Here is a 15498-nt window from a genome sequence, read left to right on the forward strand (position 1 = left end):
CTGGGTTTGTTGGCTGTCCAGGAATCCAAATTGACCCCAACATCGTCACTGAAATGAACTCTCTTATTGATAGAAACAAAGTGCTTCTCGCTGTTGCATAACTACAACTCCCAAAATACACAGTCAAAGGGCATGCTGAGAGTTGTAGTTTTGCAACGACTGGAGGTACACTTATTGATAATTTTAAAAAAAGTGCCACTAGCTGTTGCATTACTTTAACTCCCAGCATGCACAGACAGCCAAAGGGCATACTGGGAGTTGTCGTTTTGTGCCTCCAGCTGTTGCATAAGTACAACTCCCAGCATGCCCTTTGGCTGTCTATGCATACTAGAAGTTGTACTTATGCAACAGCAACAGGGATACAGCTCTTACCTCCTGCTGCTGCTTCGGCCACCACTGATGCCCCTGCCGCCGCTGCACCCGCTCTCCCCCATCATTAGTGACACCTCACAGCCGTGATCAAAAGCGACCAATCACGGTGATCGTGAGGTAGCACTCCTGCTGCATAAAGGTGATTGGTGCTGTCTCAGACTTCTTATTTTTCGGGCCACTGGGACCCCCTGGGCGATATACAGGAATGGCGGCTGTTCGATAGCAGCAGCCACCCCGGCCCGATCACTGCACAACTAGCGGCGGTGATTGGAAGAATGCAGGAGGTACCTGTATGCCCTGGTGCCTTAAAGCCCAGGCACTAAGGGCATACAGGTATGCCCTGCATCCTTAAGTGGTTTAGGGTACGGTCACACGTGCTGTATTTGCTGCTGTATATTTTCCTACCCATTGAAGTTAATGGGTAGCAAAATCAGCTGCGTATTTTGCTACCCATTGACTTGAATGGGTAGGAAAATATACAGCAGCAAAATATAGCACGTGTGACCGTACCCTAAGGATGTATTCACACGTACAGAATCCTGCGCATATTTGATGCACAGGATTTCAAGCTACAGATTATATGCTGCATTGTTTAATGTAAACTAAATGACTGAACACAGCTTCAAATCCTGTGCATCAAATATGTGAAAAGACTCCTAAACTATTTTTTTTTCGACTATATTTTTATGTTGCCATTATTTGATAACATTTTTATTTTTCATCAGACTGATTTTTGTGGGGGCTTAATTTTTACAGGAAAAGCTATACTTTTTATTGTTTCCATTTTTGTGATATATGCCACCTTTTGATCATTTTTATTGCACATTTTTTAAGGCATGATGACCAATGGACAATTTCTTTTTTTTTTCCTACACTTTTTATTTTTTATATCATTTTACTAAAACATATTTTTTTATTTGTCCCCTTAGTGGAATTGTGCTGCAGTATAGTGCAACTGTCACTATTAAACTGATAATCATTCAGCCTGTGAGGCTGAGACTCACAGGTCACCAAACCTGGCAACCTCAGTTCTTCCAGCCATTGACACATTTTGCAGATCTGGACTGTCTGTAGCATTGTATGTTGAGTCTGGTTTCAAGTTACAATGGTCCAGAAAAGACCATTATATGTTTAAAATATTATGACCATATTGTAAGTTGACCATGTACATTGTAATATTGTAAGTTGACCCATATACCCAGAGATCATACTAACATGCAGACTTCAAACAGACTTCTTGGCATAAGTATAAGCATTTTTGGGGACATATGCTATATTGCTTAGCACCGAAGCTTAGTTGTATGCAATGGCATAATACTTTGCCTTGCATTATGCCTAATGTTCATTGTTTTTGGGAACTCTTTTTCCACACCATTGCGTCAGCTATCTGCAGCCACAGGCCAGCTCTGATGGCATCTTATAGTATCTTGCCGGATATAATTTGAGCTAATTTTCCCCTGTAGTGACCCAAATTTTAAACTTTTTCTCTAGGTTTTGCCTTTATCTTGATCCTATGGATTTGTTTCTTAGTACTTGAAGTTGGCCTAACTAGATTTGACCCATCATCTTATCATCATCTTACTTCTCCACCTTTTGTTCACTTTTACTGTAATTCTGTATGATTCCAGACATAGTGTGCACATCATAAAATTATTGGGATGGAAAGAAGATTCTATGGTGATTTCTTAGACTCTGCATCTCAGATTAGCTAGTGCTAAACCAATTAGGCTATGTTCACACTACGTAACTTCCACACAAAAAATCTCTGTGCGGACATTCCAGAGACTGCGGGAACCGAAACATCTTGCAGTGTGCACAGTGCAGCAGAATCCCATTGAATTCAATGGGACTCTGCTGCAGCAAAATCATTGTGTGGAATTCCACACAGAAATTCTGACGTGTGAACAGAGCCTCACTGTGAAGGATCTACATTAAGGAAAACTGTAACCAGCACCTTGATATATCCAGATTTTAATAGCAGCCCTTCATACACACTGGCCCTCATTTACAAAGACTGGAGTGTCGATTAGGTTTTTTTTTTTCAGTGTACTCGTCTTTTTTTTCCTTGTGATTTACTAATCTGTCGCCCAATTTCCCTTTCTTTCTGTCGCAGGTTTTTTTTCTGTATTCTGTGCGACAGAAAAAAGTCTCTGCAAATTCTGACTACATAAGTGCTTGTACTACTATCCCCATCATGGAACAGGGTCTGTTCCATGTTGGGGGTAGTAGTACAGGGGCTGAGGGATTGATCGCACCGGGTCTCACTTCTGAGTGATCAAAAGTTATTAAGCAGGGGAGCGGGCGGTATGTTCCGATCCCCTGCAATGTACTGTAAACTTTCACTTTTAAATTCCCCACCAGAAGCCCTGAATGGCCAGGTCCGAGGAGCCAATCAGGGCTCCTGACAGGGTTTTAATATAGAAGCGCTGTGGTGGGCAAAGATGTATAGAATCGCTTGGGGGGGGGGGGGCATATATCTGCCCCTCCAGCGTTTCTATACATATTTCCCCCTGCTGCGCTATATCAAACTTAGTGGCCGCTGCGCTTGAATAAATGTACTGCCCCCCCAGCGCTATTATATATCTATACTGACCCCCGCTGCGCATATACTGACCCCCGCTGCGCATATTTATATATATATATATATATATATACTGCCTCCCCCAAGCTGCGCATATTAATCTTCATCTTCTCCCTCCCCTGGCTGCCAATGAATGAAAACTCTATTAGCAGAGGAGCGGAGGGCTGCTGCCCGCTCTCGCTGCTAAGAGTTTGTCATTCATAGCGGGCAGCAGCTGCATATCATACTGTGGGGGTCAGACATATGGATATATGTCTGACCCTTACAGCATACATATACAAATGCCGGCTCAGCGCTATGAATGACAAGTAAGCTATTGGCGGCAGCAGCAGCGCGAGCCTCCCTGCACTGCTTTACTTGTCATCCATAGCGGTGAGCCGGCATTTGTATATGTATGATGTGAGGGTCAGACGTATATCCATATGTCTGACCCCCACAGCATGATATGCAGCTGCTGCCCGCTATGAATGACAAACTCTTAGCAGCGAGAGCGGGCAGCAGCCCTCCACTACCCCGCTGATAGAGTTTTCATTCATTGGCAGCCAATAAATATGCACAGCGGGGTCAGTATAGATATATAATCGTGCTGGGGGGGGCAGTACATTTATTCAAGCGCAGCAGCCACTAAGTTTGATATAGCGCAGCAGGGGGAAATATATATAGAAACGCTGGAAGGGCCAGATATATACCCCCCCAGCGATTCTATACATCTTTGCCCACCACAGCTCGGCCCTGGCCATTCAGGGCTTCTTGTGGGGAATTTAAAAATGAAAGTTTACAGTACATTGCAGGGGATCGGAACATGACGCCCGCTCCCCTGCTTAATAACTTTTGATCAGATCGGGTCTCAGAAGTGAGACCCAGTGCGATCAAACCCTCAGCCCCTGTACTACTACCCCCAACATGGAACAGACCCTGTTCCATGCTGGGGGTAGCAGGATTCACTCCGTTTTGAGTAATTTCCCGACAGCTCAGAGCTGTCGGGTTTCTGAGTTTTCTTCACACTCGGAGGGTTTTTTCTCTTTTTGTCGGGAACACGCCCCTTTTGTCGGGAAAAACGCCCCTTAGATTTTTTTTTCACAATTCTGGCGCAAATTCTGGTGCAGACAGAATTCTGGCGCAAAACCCGACAAAAAGTGTTGGGATCCTGTTAGTAAATGAGGACCACTGGCCGACATTTATCAGTGAGTTTACACCTTTTTTTCTCCGTACAAAAGGCGCTATTTTGGTGCACTATGTGTTATTTTGCGCCTTTTGGTGGTAGAATATTTTAGTCATTCCAGATGTTTTGGAGTAGCAGTACACGCTTTTCAATTCAGCGTATGCCGTGGACTGAAATTCATGAAGTGCGCCTTTTTTGTAAAAAGGCGCAAAAAAGGTGCAAAGCCACTGAAAAGTGTCTAAAACTACACCATCCCAGACCTGGCGTAGCTTTTTAGTGTATGTGAAGAGAGAAATGTAAGAAAATGTTTACCTGCACAAAATTTATCAAATGCTCTGTGACCCTTTAATACATTTGGTGCTCCTACACATTACCAGCACACAAAAAAAGGTGTAAAAAAATGCTTCACTTACACCTACAATGATAAATGTGGGCCACTGTGTTTTCTTCATTACATGCATTGTTTAACAATTTACCAGCCAATTGCTGTTTCAGAGACATGAAAATTATTTCCAGTGTTATCTTATTTCCTGACCATGACTCTGTAAAGCAGAAAGACATGTCATAAACTATCTCGATCTGGTTTTTATTTTAGAAGGTCTCCTACAAACTTTTACTCTTATTTGTAGGATCATATGTATGTAAATGAGAACTTCAAAAATGTATTCAAGTGTGTCCTAAAATGTGATTGATTGACCATGGAAGCCTTCTGTCAAACTGCTTAGATGTCAGGCGCTATTGACTGCAGCATCGTAAGAGTTGGTACTGATGGAATTTCTGATCCAGGTTATTACACAGAATGTTGCATTTGCTGGTGATGGTGCAGGCACATCCCCCATGTCCATATTATCACTGTGATGTAATAGTATGTCAGTGATCTTTAACAGCCTCCTGCCCATGATGTAATAGTAGCATGGGGTTCTGACTGCTGGGACCTTTTGCAATATCGAGAATGAGGACCTGAGTCTTCCATCAGAAAATGTGATTTCTTTTTATTCCCTCGCCAAATTCATGTTTAAAGGGGTACTCCGGTGGAATTTTTTTTTTTTAAATGAACTGGTGCCAGAAAGTTAAACAGATTTGTAAATTACTTCTATTTAAAAATCTCAATCCTTTCTGTACTTATTAGCAACTGTATGCTACAGAGGAAATTCTTAATTTTTAATTTCTTTTTTTTGTCTTGTCCACAGTCTCTCTGCTGACACCTCTGTCAGTTTCAGGAACTGTCCAGAGTAGCATAGGTTTGCTATGGGGATTTTCTCCTGCTCTGGACAGTTCCTGATATGGGCATCAGGTGTCAGCAGAGAGCACTGTGGACAAGACAAAAAGAAATTCAAAAAGAAAAGAATGTCCTCTGTAGCATACAGCTGCTAATAAGTACTGGAAGAGTAAAGATTTTTTTAATAGAAGTAATTTACAAATCTGTTTAATGTTTAAAGTACCCCTTTTAATGATTTTTTATGTGGAACCAACTGCTTAGGACTAATTATATTTATTTCCATTGGACATGCTGTTGCCAATGTACATCAGTTTGCACTAGTGAACTTAGATACTGCAAAAAAAAAAAAAAAAAGAACTGCCTTATACTAATCCACTGTAAAATGGATCAAACAAAAACTACCACATGTATGTAAAATGTTCTTTCTCTAATGATTTGGAAACACCATATGTCTACTACACACATATACTGAACAGTCTTCATCCTTTTACTTAGAGGGACCATTGTCAAAGTCCTGCCAACTATAAAGTGTTGTTAATGGCTGCCAGGCTTTCCAGTAAAAATGTCCAAATAGTGATATGTCTAAGTAGTTTCTAAAATGTGCAATTAATGTGAATTAGATAATCCCAGAACTGGTCTTAGGACAATGGTCAACATTAAGCACAATGTCTTATAAATTATGACATTATAATAAAAATTTCTTGACTGTTTGCAATTGACCAAATAAAACTTATCAGCAAACCACAGAAAATACTTTTTTTTATTGCATTGGCCGCATTCAGTTAATGTTTTTTTCACCTCTATTTAAATGCATCAAATGATGAGCGAGACCAGTCAAAGTGACAGCAATATGGAAATGGTTATAATGTGTCAAATTCCTAATTAATTTAAGCATCAATCAACTGAGCATTATTAGTGACCAGCCATCATTAGGGTTATTGATTTCTCATGTCAGCATTGTTTGCTTACAGAATTATTGTCCATCATTTATTATTTGTACACAAACAATGTTAATACAGATGATCAATACTCTTGATGGAACTGAGAGCGTGTGATAATCATTTGTGTGAATTCCAGAGGTTAATGAGCATTTACTATCAATATTATCATCTGAAATGAAATTTTTGAACTTTTAGCCTTTTGGTCTGGTTTTGAAGGGCTGTAATTTAGTGACTGCATTGGCTTTAGTTCATGGGCTGCAATCTTTTATTTAGGGGCCACTATTTTGTATGTTGATTGCTTGAAATGGGTCATTAATTACCTCCACACTAAGGTTTACATGTCTCATTATTTCTTGCATTAAATGTGAAATTAATGGAAGAAATAAAAGAGGCGTAAAACTAAACAGAAGATACCATACCTTATAGTCAGGTTAGGAAAAAAAAGATTGAGCAAATGTAATAGTAAAGCAGTTTAGACATAGCTTCAATGGGTCTAACTTAGGATCTGCCCAGCTCAAAGAAAAACATGAGATATTAAAATGGTTTCCTGGTTAGTTAAATCCCTTATAAGCTGGAACTACAGTAAAAGAAAACAATAACTTTTGCTAATCTCTGATTTCACCACCGCTGCTGCAGTGTCCTGCAACAGAAGTTCTGCTATGATGTTGTATCTTGTGCGACACTGCAGCCAATCACTGGCCTCAGTTATCATGTACATTACATCTAGAAAGAGACAGTTCGGTGTTAGAAATTGCTGCCCAGATGCACAGGGTGGAAGCAGGGCACTATACCCCTCTGGATGACCTGTTGGTGAGTCTGGTGTCAGGAGATGCCACGATGAATGAAACAGGTTGAGATGTCTTGTTTTTTACTGCAGAAACATTCATTACGACAGTAACAGCAAGCAGACTATAGGCTTCCCAGTTTAAATAGTACTGCTGTCTTTTGCTTACACCTCTGGGTACTGGCTATCTGCTATAACTCATAGTAGACACAGTGGCAGTTTCTCTTTCACAGCAGGGCAGAATGAGCACTATTGGACTCACGAGGCACATCTCTCATGGACTTCTTTTCCTCAGCTAATATAGCGTCTACTGTCAGATTCTTTAGCAATTGACCTCTTCAGGTCTAGTGGTTTCCTGTGTCTCTCACCCCTGACAAGTCTCCTTACTACCCTTCCTGCAGTTGTTTTCTCACTCCACACCTGCATGTTCTGCCTTTTAACAACTCCATTACCACACACTAGGAAAAGCACAAGAAAAAACGCACCTCCCAGGCATGTGAGAAATATGTGGCTCCAGGCTGCCTGGGTACAATGACAACCAACCCCCACTGCGTACGCTTAGAAAGCAACATTACACGAAAACATATTAAACTCTTATCAGAGCATCCAATAAAATACAGATGTATAGCACAACACATTATGTATACCGGGCACAAACATGAACAGTAAAATTAAAAGTATAAACAGTGGTGGGGAAAAACACTTAACCCCTTTATGATCCAGCTATTTTTTTTTCTTGGTTCACGTTTTTTTTTTCTCCTCACATTCTAAGACCCATAACTTTTTTATTTTTACACTGACAAAGTTGTATTAGGGCTTCTTTTTTGCGGGATAGGTTGTACTTTTAATTGGCGCACTTTATTTTATCATATAATGTATTACGGAGCCAGAAAAAATATATACGTGTAAGGCAAAATTGAAAAAATATGGAGTTGTGCATTTTTGAGAGGGAATCATTTTTTCAGGATTCACAATACGGTAAATCTGACATGCTATCTTTATTCTATTGGTAAGTACGATTCCAAAGAGACCAAACTTGGGTAATTTTTATCCCATCAACTGTATCCATGTAATAAAAGGAGAGCTGATTTCTTTGTACTTTTCTGTATATACTTGTGTATAGTTGTATCTGTACACTCATGCACTTGTATGTTATCACCATGATGACTTGCAGCTCTCCATGCCAGTATCCTTGTGTATAAAGCTAGTTTTGATCTGTTAGTAGACAGCTGAGGAAGGATAATGCCGAAATGTGTTGTGTAACCACGTTTATGATGCAAAAAAACTGTGATCCACCTGCAAAGCATTGTTGAGTGCCTGGATAATCTTTTTCATTATTCTGGTGATGTTTTAAATTCCCTACGGCCTCAGCGACTTTATTTTTTATACAAGAGAATTTGAGTGCTTGAAAAGTTCACTGCAATACATATGAATTGCAGTGAACTGTCACTACTGTTGTCTTCTGAGTCCTTTAGAAGGCACCTGGCTGCTATGGCAACAAATGAGCATGCCAAGGTGAGTTCTGTACAGCTAGGACTTTTACACTACAAATCATTCTCAGGTCCTGGCAGTACAGAGCTCACATTGTGTACATTCCAGTGTGTAGCTATTGCTCCTGCTCTACACACCTGCAAGGACCTGCAGCATCTACACTACAAACCTCTTAGCACTGTACAGTGAGCTGGGATCTGTTGCTGCACTCGCTCAGCTTTGGAGAGCTGAATCAACATGGGGATCTGAAGAAAAAAAATACTACTACCCACCTTATTCCCTACACTTGCAGGATGGTATGTGAGATCTCATACCATTCTGTTGCCAAACGCCCTGTGTCATTGATTGTCCTGCGCCCTGGACGATTTTGCTTCCGATCCTCCCCTCAGCTCTCCAGACAATTCCGAACATGCAGCCGAATGCAGGGCAGTGTGTGATTTGGCATGATTGGCTGAGACCGTACCCCTCCTCACACACAGCTCTCGGAACTGAAGGGAGGAACCAGCCAGCAGCTCCGAGGGAGAGAGTCATTAAGTGCTCAGGTCCGCCCTCAGCAGCAGAAACATAGAGCAGAAAGATTAATCTTTATACAGCAGCATAAAGATACAAATATATCCTGATGAATCTTTCTGCTTGTTCATGCTGCTGTATAGAACTAAACTGTTTCTTTATGTTGCTGGAGGCGGAACTGAGCACTGAATGATTCTCTACATCGGAGCTGCTGCCGAGAGCTTAGAGAGATGTGTGCGGTCTCAGCCAATCACAGCAGATCACACACTGCCATGCTCTTCGCTGTGTGTTCGGTAATGTCTGGAGAGCTGAGAAGAGGAGAAGACACAAATTCGTCTTGGACGCAAGGAATTCCATCACACCGGTTCCAGAAGGTCCTTTATGCAAATCACATTCCCTCACTACAGCATCAGCACGCAGTAGTGTAATGAATGTAATGAAAAGTATGCCCATCTGACGGATTCACTGACAGTCAGATGGGGTGCAAAAACCTTATATCTTGAGAATGGGTGGGAGGGAATTAATAAAATAAAAACACTTCTAGACTCACGACACCCTAACCTTTCATAATTTCTGGGGAGGCCACAGGAACTCGTCAACCCCTTAATGACCACGAATGTAAATGGACGTCCTGATGCGGAGGTACTTCGCGCACCAGGATGTACATTTATGTCCTGTACATGACCGCGGGCATCGGAGCGGTGCTTGCGTCATGCACTGCAGAGGGGATCCGCTGGTAATAGCAGACATCAGTGATCGTGCCAATGTCTGCCATTAACCCCTCAGATGCCGTGATCAATACAGATCACGGCATCTGCGGCAATGCGCACGTTTAAATAGATGATTGGACCATCCGCGGTGCTGCCACGGGGATCCGATCATCTAAAATGGCGGCCGGAGGTCCCCTCACCTGCTTCCGGCCGTCTCCTGGTGTCTTCTGCTCTGGTCTGAGATCAAGCAGACCAGAGCCAGAAGATCAGTGCTATGCATAGCACTGAACAGTATTAGCAATCAAGTGAGTGCTATAGATAGTCCCCTATGGGGACATAAAAAGATGTAAAACAAACGTTAAAAAATGTAAAAAGAAAAATGTGAAAAATCCCCTCCCCCAATAAAAATGGAAATTGTCCCTTTTTCCCATTTTATCCCCTAAAAGCGTAAAAAACTAATTAATAAACGTATTTGGTATCGCCGTGTGTGTAAATGTCCAAACTATCAAAATATAATGTTAACGATCTCATACAGTGAACGGCGTAAACATAAAAAAAAAATACAAAATTGCTGCTTTTTTAGTGATTGAAAAGTTTTATATAAGCAAATGTGGTATAAAAAAAAAGTACAGATCACAGCCAAAAAAATTAGCCCTCATACCGCCCCATATACGGAATAATGAAAAAGTTATACTTGGTCAAAATAGGGCGATTTTAAACATACTGATATTGTACAAAAAGTTTGAGATTTTTTTTAAGCGGTATAATAATAGAAAAGTATGTAACCATTGGTATCATTTTAGTCGTATCGACCCACAGAATAAAGAAAATGTAATTTTTTCTGTAAAGTGTACAGTGTGAAAACGAAACCCTCCAAAATTTGCAAAATTGTGGTTTTCATTTAACCCCACTTTTTGACCTTAAAGCGTACCCGTCAGATCCAACAAAAAAAATAATTATTTAATAAATCACTTAGTACCTAATCCTGGCCATGTACATCTAATTTTTATGTGTCTAGCACCTTCATTAATTTTTTTTATTACACTTTTAATTTAGCTCACTAGTCTGAATTCCTCTCAAAGGGAGGGGGTGTGGCCTCACTGTGCACCTCTCCGCCCCCTCGTTCAGTATGCTGTCTGCTCACATCTCCCCTAACATTAGCAAAACTACAACTCCCAGCTTGTCCTCACTGACAGTAGCAGGACACAAGCTGACAGTGGGAGGATTTTTTCACAGCTATCAATCAAGAAAGTGTGTCCATGACATAGGTGATGATGCATGGACACAGCAGGACTAGTATGTGTCCAAACAGGCGGGGGGGCAGTTGTTTGACTGGCTTTTTCAGTATGAAATACTGAAAATTTTCTAATGAAAGTAATTGCAAAACCTATTGGTTTTGCATGTTTTACAACATATCAAAATAAGTTTTTGTTTCTGACAGTGTCCATTTAAGTACAGGCCAATTTTATTTTTGCATTTTCGTTTTTTCATCCTCGCCTTCCAAAACTCTTTTATATTTTCATCCACAGACTAGTGTGAGGGCTTGTTTATTGCCCGAACAGTAGTCCTTTGTAATGACATCACTCATTTTACCATAAAATGTATGGCGCAACCAAAAAATACTATTTGTGTGGGGAAATTAAAAAAATTATGGAAAGTTTCGTTTTCACGTCATACAATTTATGGAAAACTTGACTTGTGTTCTTTATTCTGTGGGTCAATACAATTAAAATGATACCAATGATTACACACTTTTCTATTATTGTTAGGACGGTTAAAATCCCTAATTTTGATGACCTATAACTTTTTCATTTTTCAATATAAGCGGCGGTATGAGGGCTTTTTTGAGCTGTTATTTTTATTTTAATAAAATGTGAAAAAAAGAAGCAATTTTCACTTGATTGCTAATACTGTTCAGTGCTATGCATAGGGCTTAGCACTGATCAGTATTATCGGCGATCTTCTGCTCTGGTCTGCTGGAAGAAGCCGGGAAGGTGGTGGAAGCAGGTGAGGGGACCTTAGCTGATCTGGTCCCCGCGGCCGTGCTGCGGGCGATCAGATCGGCATAAAGTGTAGCCGCACTGCCGCAGATGACGTGATCTGTATTGATCATGGCATCTGAGGAGTTAATGGCAGACATCTGCGCTATTGTGGATGTCGGCCATTACCGGCGGGACCCTGGCTGCTATCAGCAGCCGGGACCTGCCACGCATGACCGAGCATCATGTACAGGATTTAAATGTACGTCCTGGTGTGCAAAGTACCGCCGCATCAGGACGTACATTTACATCCTTGGTCGTTAAGGGGTTACATTTCCTCCCTAAAAAAAATATTTTGTGGGTTCGCCGCACGATTTATGGAAAAATTTGAGGTGTCATTACAAAGTACAATTGGTCAAGCAAAAAAACAAGCCCTTATATGGGTCTGTAGATGGAAATATAAAAAGTTATGGATTTTAGAAGGCGAGGAGGAAAAAACGAAAAAGCAAAAATAAAATTGGCCTGGTCCTTAAGGCAAAAATGGGCTTGGTCCTTAAGGGGTTAATGGATGCTAGAACAGATGCTGCTTTATGCCATACAGCAGAATATGTTTTCTATTGGCTTACATTCTAAAACAAAATGGATTGCAACATATACTTTTTTTTGCCACACACAGTGTAGTTGACTGTTTTTGTATACAGCAAAATTAAACGTACTGTAACAGAGTGAATCTAAGAACAAAACGAGTGTGAATCTGCCCTAGGTCAAGGTCTATCCTTTCACTCAATTTCACCATAAATACCATTTTTGGTATAATATGCATGCAGTGTGGATCAGTTGTTTATTGTATGTGTTGTGATCTATTAACAATGAGAAAACATGTTAATGAATGACCAATGCAGCAGCTTATTTTTACCTTGCCTATGGCCAGTAGAGATGAGCGAAGTTACAGTGATTCGATTCGTCATGAACTTCTCGGCTCGGCAGTTGCTAAAGGAGAGTCTTCTAGGACTGTATGCACCTTTTCCAACCCACCGGAGCACCTGAAAGCTGAACTTATTTATGCAGGCTAAAGTCAGCAACTGCCGAGCCGCGGGGTTCGTGACGAATGGAATCACTGTAACTTCGCTCATCTCTATTTGCCAGCTTTAGAGCTGTGAGCGCAAACACAGCACTGGATAGATCTAATCTTAATGTTTCAAGATGCAGAACCATGTGATACCTCCCTTTGCATTCATAACTAAAGACCTAGACTTATTTTGCATCTCGCAAGTCAAGGAAGAATGACAGCTCTTTAAAAATCAATACATATATCCCTTTAGTGCATTTGTTTAAAGATGATGCAGCTGTCAATCTTTCACACTCGTGACACATTTATGTGACTTGCTACTATAATGTTCACATTATGCTGTTATCCACTCAGCACCTGTCATAGCTGCGCACAACTTCTGTCAGGGACCTATAACTGCAATTAAATTACCTTATTACCAATAGGATAAGTCCAGTGCAAATAACAGGTGCATACATTTTGAACTATACAGTACATACTGTTATACTTTTATTTGGTTTAAAAATAAATTTTATATTTTTGAGCGTGTGAATATATATATATATATATATATATATATATATATATATATATATATTATGTGTTTTTATTGATGCAAAATGAATTTGATCATCCGGTCCTAGTATAAAAAATCTATATTATATAAGCATGCAGAAAGGGAAGTCTTCATTCATTTTGATATGATCCAGTTAAAAGAAGGAATAGCCACCAGCTTGCTACTAGTAAATATAATATCCTGGCTTTGATAACTGTACAGTCTGAATTGAAGTACATGTAGTATTTTATAGCATGATAGAAACACAGAGAGCAATCTTAAAGTGGGCCCTTAAGATCCTTCAGATTGTATTATTTTTACTTTGCCCGACATGATGTTGATTTATCTGGAAGAGTTTGAGGTCTTTCTGGTTGTTTTGTGGCCTGCATTGGATTTAAGTCCCATCTGGCACTGAAGTGCCATAGAAAAAAATGTAGGTATAATTGACACAGTAAACCTGTCAAATACATAGAAGGTCATGGGAAATATCAGCATTGATATAAAAGGCTAGTTGTACTTGACTTTAAGTCATGTGCGCTGGGACAGAATGTACAGTACTTAATGGAAGAGAGATCATAATATCCAGATATAAAATACACCAATATCCACAAATGCTACTGTACTAATATGGAGCACTCTGGGACAACACATTTTTTATTTATTTTATTTGTGTGAAGTAAACAAGGTCCTAAAAACCTTTAAAGTCAGTGTATTCCATTGTGATAAAAATAGATATGCATGTGCTTGAGGCTGAAGTCATATATTGCAGGGTTTGTCCTAAAAATGCAGTGGATTCACACAGAATCAGATACATATCGATATATACAGTCATGTCCGTAAATTTTGGCAGCCCTGAAATTTTTCAAGAAAATTAAGTATTTCTCGCAGAAAAGGATTGCAGTAACACATGGTTTTCTATACACATGTTTATTCCCTTTCTGTGTATTGGAACTAAACCAAAAAAGGGAGGAAAAAAAGCAAATTGGACACAATGTCACACCAAACTCCAAAAATGGGCTGGACAAAATTATTGGCATCCTTTCAAAATTGTGGAAAAATAAGATTGTTTCAAGCATGTGATGCTCCTTTAAACTCACCTGGGGCAAGTAACTGGTGTGGGCAATCTAAAAATCACACCTGAAAGCAGATAAAAAAGGAGACAAGTTCACTTAGTCTTTGCATTGTGTGTCAGTGTGTGCCACATTAAGCATGGACAACAGAAAGAGGAGAAGAGAACTGTCAGAGGACCTAAGAACCAAAATTGTGGAAAAATATCAACATTCTCAAGGTTACAAGTCCATCTCCGGAGATCTAGATTTGCCTTGGTCCACAGTGCGCAACATTATCAAGAAGTTTGCAACCCATGGCACTGTAGCTAATCTCCCTCGGTGTGGATGGAAGAGAAAAATTGATGAAAGGTGTCAACGCAGGATAGTCCGGATGGTGGATAAGCAACCCCAAACAAGTTCCAAAGATATTCAAGCTGTCCTGTAGGCTCAGGGAGCATCAGAGTCAGCGCCAACTATACGTTGACATTTAAATGAAATGCTATGGCAGGAGACCCAGGAGGACCCCACTGCTGACACAGAGACATATAAAAGCAAGATTACATTTTGCCAAAATGAACTTGAGTAAGTCAAAATCCTTCTGGGAAAACATCTTGTGGACAGATGAGACCAAGATAGCTTTTTGGTAAAGCACATCATTCTACTGTTTACCGAAAACCGAATGAGGCTGAGATGGCCACGATGAATTCTTCTTAAATAGACTACCTCCATCTCCCTTTCTCACAAGCTTCCCCCATTTCCTCCTTTCTCATGCTGACTGTTTCGTATCCCCCTCTCTTACACTGATACCCCCATGTGATTACCCTATTTGCCCTATACAGTTGTCAGATTGGGTCATAAGGCCTGTGTTCAGGGATGTGAAGCCATTATATGGACACAAAAATGTGTCTGTAATACGCCTGTGTAAAACCAGCCTATTTTCCTATTTTATACTGACCCACAGACCAGAGCAGCTTCCTCACACAGGATTTTTTTTTCCCCACAGGATCATGATATTACTAAAGGTTGTTCAGCCCACGTAGAAATAGCATCTACCCCATACAGTGGTGGCTGCCTGCTTCACCATACTTTTCAACTT

The 15498-nt window shown here is 40.4% G+C and overlaps 1 long non-coding RNA gene across 3 annotated transcripts in view; it reads left to right on the forward strand.

Moving 5' to 3' along the window:
• The window catches only part of LOC130273900 (uncharacterized), a 126850-nt gene that overhangs the window by 72967 nt on the left and 38385 nt on the right, over positions 1 to 15498 (forward strand). The window lies entirely within an intron of this gene.

This window comes from Hyla sarda, chromosome 5 (assembly GCF_029499605.1).
Source record: "Hyla sarda isolate aHylSar1 chromosome 5, aHylSar1.hap1, whole genome shotgun sequence".
Classification (NCBI taxonomy): domain Eukaryota; kingdom Metazoa; phylum Chordata; class Amphibia; order Anura; family Hylidae; genus Hyla; species Hyla sarda.